This window comes from Oratosquilla oratoria, chromosome 18 (assembly GCF_046742065.1).
Source record: "Oratosquilla oratoria isolate Oo_2021 chromosome 18, ASM4674206v1, whole genome shotgun sequence".
Classification (NCBI taxonomy): domain Eukaryota; kingdom Metazoa; phylum Arthropoda; class Malacostraca; order Stomatopoda; family Squillidae; genus Oratosquilla; species Oratosquilla oratoria.
The window spans coordinates 64,628,949-64,638,948 of record NC_134794.1 but is presented as its reverse complement, the minus strand read 5'-3'; the positions used below and the strand labels follow the sequence as shown (position 1 = coordinate 64,638,948).

At 43.4% G+C, this 10,000-nt stretch overlaps 1 protein-coding gene across 2 annotated transcripts in view; it reads right to left on the bottom strand.

Annotated features, from left to right (window-relative positions):
- The window catches only part of LOC143035340 (uncharacterized), a 481,331-nt gene that overhangs the window by 167,235 nt on the left and 304,096 nt on the right, over window positions 1-10,000 (bottom strand). The gene's annotated exons all lie outside the window — the stretch shown is intronic.

The window sequence follows — 10,000 nt, the reverse complement described above, 5'->3', positions numbered from 1 at the left end:
TCTCGTCTTTCGAAAGACTAAAGATAGTACCCAATAAGCGGTCAAAATAAACTTTTACCGCTCTATTGACAAAATGTCACAATTTGCTTAGTTTAGAAAATGGGAGATTTATGGAATTTTATTTTTGATGTATAATACAAAATGTCCCTTCCCCCATACCCGAGAGAACAAAAGTATAAAAATATCGGAAAGCTTGGGGTGATCTTCAACTCTTATATTCTGGTCAACGGGGGATGATTTAATTCGGTTGATGTATGCACTGGAGGGAAAGGAGGAGGAGGAGGAGGAGGAGGAGGAGGAGGAGGAGGAAGAGGAGGAAGAGGAGGAGGCATAGTCTGTAAATCTCCCGGGCGTCCACCCGTGACGCCTCCGTGACGTGAGTGTGATATATGCCTGACGATGTTTACACGCAACAAACCTCACTCTGTATAACTATGACATCACTTGTTAACACACACACACACACACACACACACACACACACACACACACACACACACACATGCACACACACTAACACACACACAAACACACGTGATAAACATGTATGTATGCAGTATATACATATGCAGTATATACATATGCAAACAATAATAAATATACTGTAAATACATGTACGTGCATTTCGTATATGTATACATTCGTATATGTATACATTCACATATGTATACATACGTGTATATAATTATACACACGTGAACAAAGCCTCAATTTCCTGCGTATATGAATTTTTCGATTCTTCAATACAAAGATTAAGTCACATTTTTCTAAGTCATTTCCAGTTCTAGATTGTAGAAAAATGGTTCCCAAACTTTTTTTTTGTCATTTCCCTTTACATTCCGTTCAACCCTCCAGATACCCCCTTTATGTATGTTTGTTTACTAATTTATTTTAAAAATGTACAAATATAAACACATAGTTACTTTGTAAACTACACTACCCATCTACAACAGGCATACTCTCTCTCTCTCTCTCTCTCTCTCTCTCTCTCTCTCTCTCTCTCTCTCTCTCTCTCTCTCTCTCTCTCTCTCAGGCATGGAAAAATCCATCTGAGTTTTTTCTTATTGCTAATAGACAACGTAGTAGCTTAAAATTTCCCACCCAGGGGGAAACTACTCCCAGTCTGGGAAATGCTGCTCTAGAAACTAGGACGGCTTCTGCAGAACACGACTTTTGACTTTTAAATGTGATTAAAAAAAAAAAAAAAATAAGACATACATGTGTTGTCATTCAAGGCAAAGAAAACTCCATTTGTATGAAATTGGCTGTTGATATCCCCAGTTGTCCTCTACACCTTTTTTTCTCTCATGGCTTTTGCCTATCATCAGTGGACAAATGCCCCCTCATTTGATTTCTTTCCCTTCCACACTTATTTATCGGCGGTGGACAAATAACAATTACTTTCTATATTCCATAGCCTTTCCTCGGCTCCAATGACTTCACCCCGTTGCCATGGATCTTCCTATCTATTCTCCGATATGTGAACTACGACTATCCATCTTTCTGACTGTCCATTTGATTTAATTTCTGGATCCTTTTCTAACTTTGATGGTTGAGATCTTGAGTAACAAAAATCCCCCCAAAAAAGATCCCCCTGACAAATACTGAAGAAAGACTCGAACCCCAAGTCTCCTGAGCCACGACACAAATACTGAAATACATATCACTAAAAAGCACCAATAGTCACATTTTATTCACAAATAATCTTTTTATTTTCCTCCAGACTTCTCTTCCCTTTCCGCAAACACCTATCCCGCGAAAGTGGGTGGTCTATCCAGGTAGTCCATAGTCCAAGTCCTCGATAAAGCTTCAAGAAGCCAGACGTCGCGCCGTGCTAATAAAGACACAGTCGTGTTTTGTTTTTTTCTATACAGACTCCATTTCTTCAGCTGCCCACGTGACGCAATCTTCCACAAATCTATCTCATCCTCTTCGATGGCACACAACCTTTTCTTTGTGACACCCTGGACATTCTTGGACTATCCTTTACTGGACAGAAGCGCTGGTAAACCCCAGATGTTCTGTACAGCCTTTAAAATGTCCAAGCTCCATCTTAGCTGATGCCCATGTATAGGTGCCTCACGTATGAGCTGATTACATTGACTTGAGGTTTCATTCACAATCGCAGCCATTCTAACACACCGAAATCTTCGCATACCAACTTCACCAAACCGGATTAAGCCACCATGGTGAGGTACAGAGGTTGTATCGCCTCTCGGGGGGATAGTGCGGTCCTGCAGTTGACCATTACGGCTGAACTAACATTCTTTATTGTATGGAGTACGGATCTCATGTATGGACAATCTCGTCTCAGTACTCCAGAGCAAGATAGAGAGCCTTTATCGATGTTCCTTCGCAAACTGACGAAATGTCCTTTCTTTCCTTACGCTGAAGTAAGAACCTAAGAACATAAGAATGAAGGAGGCTGCAAAAGACCATAAAGCCTACACTAGGCAGTTCTATGTCCGTTATCACCTGCCATCCCCATCCATAAAGTTGTCTGACCTCTTCTTAAAACAACCGATAGTTTCAGTGTTCGCTAACTACATAGTTACTAAGTCTATTCCCTCCGTTGACCTCTCTATTAGTAAACCAGTTCTAGCCTATTTCCTTCTTAAATCCAATTTTGTCCAATTTAAATCTATTGCTGCGAGTCCTGCCCGTGCTGTCTTAATGTGATGATCTTGTTTGCGTCACCCTTGTTAAAGCCTTTGATCCACTTGAACACGTCTATGAGATTACCCCGCTCTCTGCGTCTTTCCAGAAAGTGTAAGTTCAGGTGCCTAAGCCTGTTCTCGTGAGGATGCATCTTCATCTCTTTTTTGTTGTTTTCATGATCGTTATCTTCAGGACTCGGCAGCTGCGTGCCAACCCTTCTCAGGAGACCAAATTTAGGTTTGAGAATTAGGAAACAGGCAAGAATTGTTTTACTAATAGAGTAGTTAACGACTGGAGTAAACTGGTTAACCATATAGTGAAACGACTTTTTTTTTATTTTTTTAAAGATGAGATGAGGTAATTTTATGGATAGAGATGACAGGTGGTAAGGGACATGGAACTGCCTAGGGGGTGAGTGGAGAATGGCCGTGTATAGATGATACTATGATGGAAGGAAGAGAGGAGGGTGGGCGATGGGGGGGGGGGGTTAAGGAGTGATTATGTACGAATGATATTTTGACGCAGCCCGAAGGGATTTCTCCCCGTTTTCTCTTTTTTCTACATGAGGGGACGGAGAGGTGGGGTCGCCGATTAACTGAAGCGGCCTTGCTGTGGATGTGCTGTGCCTTACTGCATTGCTTCTGATCCAGGGCAGTGAGCGGGATACAGGGATGACCCATCATCCACGAGAGGCAAAGATGAGAGGGGGGGAAGTAGTGGATGGCAGTGAAAGGGGTGGGAGTGGAATGGGTGGGAGTGGAATGGGTGGGAGTGGAGTGGGTGGAAGTGGAGTGGGTGGGAGTGGAATGGGTGGGAGTGGAATGGGTGGGAGTGAAGTGGGTGGGAGTGAAGTGGGTGGGAGTGGAGTGGGTGGGAGCGGAGTGGGTGGGAGTGGAGTGGGTGGGAGTGGAGTGGGTGGGAGTGGAGTGGGTGGGAGTGGAGTGGGTGGGAGTGGAGTGGGTGGGAGTGGAGTGGGTGGGAGTGGAGTGGGTGGGAGTGAAGTGGGTGGGAGTGAAGTGGGTGGGAGTGGAGTGGGTGGGAGTGGAGTGGGTGGGAGTGGAGTGGGTGGGAGTGGAGTGGGTGGGAGTGGAGTGGGTGGGAGTGGAGTGGGTGGAAGTGAATCGGGTGGGAGTGGAGTGGGTGGGAGCGGAGTGGGTGGGAGTGGAGTGGGGAGGGGAGTGGGTGGGAGTGAAGTGGGTGGGAGCGGAGTGGGTAGGAGTGGAAATGGGTGGGAGTGAAGTGGGTAGGAGTGGAGTGGGTGGGAGTGGAGTGGGTGGGAGTGGAGTGGGTGGGAGTGGAGTGGGTGGGAGTGGAGTGGGTGGGAGTGGAGTGGGTGGGAGTGGAGTGGGTGGGAGTGGAGTGGGTGGGAGTGAAGTAGGTGGGATTTGAGTGGGTGGGAGTTAAGTGAGTGGGAGTGAAGTGAGTGGGAGTGGAGTGGTTGGGAGTGGAGTGGGTGGGAGTTGAGTGGGTGGGAGTGGAGTGGGTGGGATTAGAATGGGTGGGAGTGGAGTGGATGGGAGCTGAGTGGGTGGGGGTGGAGTGGATGGGAGCGGAGTGGGTGGGAGTGGGTGGGTGGAGTGGGTGGGAGTGGAGTGGGTGGAAGTGAAGTGGGTGGGAGCGGAGTGGGTAGGAGCGGAGTGGGGTGTGGGTGGAGTGGAGTGGGTGGGAGTGGAGTGGGTGGGAGTGGAGTGGGTGGGAGTGGAAAGGGTAGGAGTGAAGTGGGTGGGAGTGAAGTGGGTGGGAGTGAAGTGGGTGGGAGTGGAGTGGGTGGGAGTGAAGTGGGTGGGAGTTTAGTGGGTGGGAGTGGAGTGGGTGGGAGTGAAGTGGGTGGGAGTGGAAAGGGTAGGAGTGGAATGGGTGGGAGTGAAGTGGGTGGGAGTGAAGTGGGTGGGAGTGAAGTGGGTGGGAGTGGAGTGGATGGGGAGTGGAGTGGATGGGAGTGGAGTGGATGGGAGTGGAGTAGATGGGAGTGGAGTGGATGGGAGTGGAGTGGGTGGGAGTGGAGTGGGTGGGAGTGGAGTGGGTGGGAGTGAAGTGGGTGGGAGTGGGCATATATCTTTTGACTTTGACTACTTCCCTGGTATGAGAAGAAATATCCCTTGGTAGATAGTTATAGATAGCATATATGCATCACACAATCCACCTACATACAACATTACATATAAAAAGTAAACTTTAGAGTATAAACACACATCTCCACACATATTACACAAATGTAAGAGTGAGAGAGAGAGAGAGAGAGAGAGAGAGAGAGAGAGAGAGAGAGAGAGAGAGAGAGAGAGAGAGAGAGAGAGAGAGAGAGAGAGAGAGAGAGAGAGAGAGAGAGAGAGAGAGAGAGAGAGAGAGAGAGAGAGAGAGAGAGAGAGAGAGAGAGAGAGAGAGAGAGAGAGAGAGAGAGAGAGATTTGTCCTTCTTCTTCGTCTCCAGGGGTACATTTTTCCTGCAGGTAGTTCCTTGTCGTAGTGACGACGGTCATAAAACTTGGCTGGGACCCTTTGGAGAGCAGCTAGGCCTCCTTCTGCAAGCATCCAGGTCCTCATTGCTTCAGCCTGATACACTTCTCATACATCATAAACTTGAGGGAACACATGACCCAATTTGATCTATTCTTTCAATCTTCCTCCTCATCCTATTCTTTGTCGTTCTCTTCCTATTCCTCCTCTTCCTATTATCTATTTTCCTCTTCCTTCTCTTTATTTCCCTCTTTCTATTCTTTCTCCTCCTACTCTTTATCTTCCTCTTCCTATATTTTTTCGTTCTCTTCCTATTCCTCCTCCTCCTATTCTTTATCTTCTTCCTATACTTTATCGTCCTCTTCCTATTCCTCCTCCTTCTACTCTTTAGCTTTCTCTTCCTATTCTTTATCCTCCTCTTCCTATACTTTTTCGTCCTCTTCCTATTCCTCCTCCTTCAACTCTTTATCTTTCTCTTCCTATTCTTCATCCTCCTCTTCCTATCCCTCTTCCTCCAGCTTTTTATCTTCCTATTCCTCCTCTTCCTACTCTTTATCTTTCACTTCGTTTTCCTATTTTTCTCTTCCTCTTCCTCTTCCTACTCTTTATCTTCCTATTCTTCATCCTCCTCTTCCTATTCCTCTTCCTCCAGCTTTTTATCTTCCTATTCCTCCTCTTCCTACTCTTTATCTTTCACTTCATATTCCTACTCTTTCTCTTCCTCTTCCTCTTCCTACTCTTTATCTTCCTATTCCTCATTTTTATCTTCCTCTTCCATACCTCATCCTATTCTTTTTCTTCCTCTTTTTATTCCTCCTCATACTCTTTATTTTCCTCAATCTGTTCCTCTTCCTACTCTTTATTTTCCTGTTCTTTTTCCTCCTACTCTTTATTTTCCTCTTCCTATTCCTCCTCTTTCTACTCTTTATCTTCCTCTTCCTCTTCCTCCTCCTATTTTTTATTTTCCTCTTCCTATTCCTCCTCTTCTTCCTCCAACTCGTCTTCTATCCCTACTCTATCAGAACATAATGATGTAAATATATATCTCCCTATTGAAAATATATTTCTTTATAAATACAGCAATTCAATTTTAATATTCTTAATAAGGTTGTATAAATACAACAACGAAATATATCTCAGCACAGATCTCTTATCTTATTAGGTTGTCTTCTGCCGTGGGAGGAGCGAATTTTCTCATTCGCGAATATTCCTATTTGCGAATGTTCGCACTCGCGAATATTCGCATTCCCATTCCCTCTCGTATTTGTTTAAGAATATTTTAACCAAATTAATAAATCGATAGAAATAATTACAATTATATGAAATGAGCGTTAGTTAGAATTAGATAAAGACGAAGATCTACAGCGGGCCACCACCCTTCCTCTCTCTCTCTCTCTCTCCCGGCTTGTCTCTTCTTTGGGATTTTGAACAGGACTTCGGGATCCTAAGAATTTAGATAATTTTTTTTTGGAAAGTTTTCACATAACGTAAGAATGGAGGAGACTGTAAGAGACCATAAGGCCTGCACTAGGGAGTTCCATGTCCCTTACCCCCTGTCATCTCCATCCATAAAGTTATCTTATCTTCTTTTAAGACAACCAACAGTTTCGTCACTCACTAACTACATGCTGACTAAGTCTATTCTATTCGTTAACCACTTAACTGGTAAACCAGTTCTTGCCTATTTTATTCTTAAAACTAATTTTATAATTACCGTAGGACGGGGGTAATCGGGCCATCACAGGGCGGTTAAATGGGCCATATAAGTCATTCACTTTTTAAATTTGAAATTGGTTTTAAAATGTTTCACTTTTACCCTGAATAAATATTTACCTACCTCCATTTTACCAGAATTCTATTTACGAGCTGTAACATAATTTTTAATACATGAATAACTTTTATATGGCCCATTTACCCCAGAGATGGTCCGATTACCTCATCCTACGGTAATGTTCGTAAATTCTCGATATTCGCGTCTGTGTCGAATTTGGACCAATCATAAAACAGCGAAGAAGTAGCCAACATATAAAATGAATTTCTATTGGCCGTTAACAACCCGGAGAGGAGGGACAACACTGAACGTGATTGTTAGCGTTTGTGACTACCAGCGTTTCGTGGACCGTGTACGCGCCCATTTTGAGTCAGTCCTTTTTTTTTTTTTTTGAGAAACGAAAAATAAATAAACAAATAGATAAATAAAAGTGACTCCTATAAAGAAAGAACTAAACTAATTTTAACTAATTCATTATGGCGGAATTCATACGATATTCAAAACAAATTAAAAGCAAACAATTGAATCTTATTAATTCTAGAATATTAGCCCCCAAAAATGCAAGTAATTTATATCTAAATATATGAATATTAAAAAATAAAGTTATCGAAATAGGTTGAAATTGTTCAAACTTCAAATGAAATATGAAAATGACACTTTACCTAAAATACGAAATAATCGTAATCTTATTTGCGAAAAATGTAAAATATTAACATTTGCTAATAGTGAAAATATAGGTTATATGAATCACAAAATCATGCATATATGTATATACACACGCTATATATATATATATATATCTATATATATATATATATACATATATATATGTATATGTATATATATATATGTATATATATATATATATATATGTATATATATATATGTATATATATATTATATATATATATGTATATACTGTATATATATATATATATATATATATATATATAACGTGAAGTAGAATATAGAATTATTGAATAAAAATGTAAACAAAAATTACCTGAGCCCATTACGGCTACAGAACAAGAATCTAAAAACAAACGAAAATTTCTTTATGGAGAGCAACGGAGCGATGATTGTGCAAAAGACTTCCTCCGAAGTCTGTCTATCAATCTATATACGAAGAGCTCTTTCCCCCTTATAAGGGAGGTAGCCGTATACCCACTCCCACCCACCCCACTCCCCTCCACCACCCCTTCCCGCCTCCCATATTAGCTCCTCATAGATGACGGGTCATCCCTGTATCCCGCCCACTGCCCTGGGTCAGATGCAATGCAGCAAGACACAGCAAACGATATAATTGAATTGCAAACGTTAATACGACAATGAGGATTTGTCAAGAATAGATTAGGCTAAGGACAGACCAGTGACCTTAAATACTATAATCCCAGCCCTAAAGGAATCCCTAAATTATCTTTAAGTGTTCAAGAGAAAGAAAACAGTAAAGATGATCAGAAACAAGAAACAGCTGAAGGTCGGTAGGTCCATTTTCATACACTCCCAAACAATTATATTTACAATAATCATAATTTCACAAATAAAAGACATTGGAAAGTATATGTTAGTTCATACTCCCACCAAACTTACATATTTACAGAGAGAGAGAGAGAGAGAGAGAGAGAGAGAGAGAGAGAGAGAGAGAGAGAGAGAGAGAGAGAGAGAGAGAGAGAGAGAGAGAGAGAGAGAGAGAGAGAGAGAGAGAGAGAGATGTGGGGGGAGGAAGGATGGGTGGGGGTGGGGGTCAACCGCGGTTGCTACCCTTGACTAAAACATTATGACACGGTGAGAGGTGGGGAAGAGGGGGGGGTGAGAAGGGGGGGAGAGGTGGGAGAGGGGACAAGAAGAAGGAGGGATGAGAGAGGGAAGGGGGGAGGCAAAGAAGGAGCAAGGAGTGGGATGTAATAGAAGGGAGATTGGGGGAGAGGGGGATGGGGGAGGGAGAGGAGGGAGGAGGGGAGGGGGGAGAGGCAGGTCGTCAGTGCGACCAGAGGTCAACCCTCATCAAACCACATATTGCAGGGAATCAGAATGGATGAAAAATGGAGGAGAAAAGAGAGGAGGAGAGAAAGAAGATAAGGAGGACGAAGTGAAGGAGGAAGAGGAAGAAGATAAGGAGGACGAAGTGAAGGAGGAAGAGGAAGAGGACGACGAGGCGGGAGTAGAGGGAGGGGGTATGAGGAAGGGGAACAGGAGGAAGAAGAGGAGGAGGAAGAGAAGGAAGAGGAGAAAAAAGAGGGAGAGGAGGAGGAAGAAAATACGGAGAAGAAAAAGGATGAAGGGGAGGAAGAGGAGAAAGAGGAAGGAAAGAAAGATAAGGGGGAAGAAGGAAGAGGGTAAAGTAGAAGAAAAAGGAGAAAGAGGAGAGAAAGGAGGAAGAGAAGAAAGAGGAAGGGAAGATGAAGAAGATGAGGGGTGGAGAGGAGGAGGAAGGAGACAGAGAGGGGTAAGACTAGAAGATAATGGAGGAAGAGGAAGGGAAGGAAAAAGAGAAAGATGAGGGGGTTGGAGAGGAGGAAGAGGAAGAAGAAGGAAGGTGGGAAGAGTAGAAGAAAATGGAGGAAGAGGAGGAAGAAGAGGGAGAGGAAGGGAAGGAAGATGAGGGGGATGGAGAGGAGGAAGAAGAAGAAGAAGAAGGAAGGTGGGAAGAGTAGAAGAAAATGGAAGAAGAGGAGGAAGAAGAGGGAGAGGAAGGGAAGGAAGATGAGGGGGATGGAGAGAAGGAAGAAGAAGAAGAAGGAAGGTGGGAAGAGTAGAAGAAAATGGAGGAAGAGGAGGAAGAAGAAGAAGAGGAAGGGAAGAAAGATGAGGAGGATAGAAAGGAAGAGTAAGGAGAAGAAGGAAGGTGGGAAGAGTAGAGGAAAATGGAGGAAGAGGAGGAAGAATAGGAAGAGGAATGGAAAGAAGATGAGGGTAATGGAAAGGAGGAAGAAGAAGAAGGAAGGGGTAAGATTAGAAGGAAAAGGAGGAAGAGAAAGGAAAGGAAAAATGAGAAGGATTGTAGAGGTGTGTCACTACATTTGGTAAAGATGCTCGTCAGTGGGGGAATGGATACGATTAATTAAACTCCAATTCTCTAGAGACTTGTTTATTGGAATTAAAATGCGTGGTATAGGCA